This window comes from Penaeus monodon, chromosome 30 (assembly GCF_015228065.2).
Source record: "Penaeus monodon isolate SGIC_2016 chromosome 30, NSTDA_Pmon_1, whole genome shotgun sequence".
Classification (NCBI taxonomy): Eukaryota; Metazoa; Arthropoda; class Malacostraca; order Decapoda; family Penaeidae; genus Penaeus; species Penaeus monodon.
The window spans coordinates 17,211,342-17,211,861 of NC_051415.1; positions in this window are offsets into that span (position 1 = coordinate 17,211,342).

The window sequence follows — 520 nt, forward strand, 5'->3', positions numbered from 1 at the left end:
CAAATAAAAAAGTATCACATTTTTTATGGTGTATGTCTCGAAATGGTTAATCCATAAGGGCAATTGTCTATATACTCCTGAATGTAAAATGAACCGACCAGACTAAACCAAGCGCGTCAATGGTTTTTATTCATGTTCAGCCTCGAAATACTTCGTAACCCCACTATTTACGAGCGGCCAAAACTGAGATTGTTACAAATACATTTACAGGTCATTTTCACTTGAAGCATGAAGGCTGCTATCGTAGCGCGCTCTTAAGGGCAAGAACGACCTTCAGTAAGTAGCAATCTCACTCACCATAAGGAATTCGGGACGTTAAAAAAATTGAATAATATTTTTTTGATTTTGAGTTATTAGGGCTATACTCAGGTTTATATTTGAGTGTAACTTAAATACCTTTTTAAAAGTCGTATAAAAATCATGTTTACAATCACCCGTGATCTGCTAATTTTCATTAATTTATTAATGAAAGACAAGGAAGTTAAGATTCATTTCTTCTTTTTCCTTTCTTGCAGATACC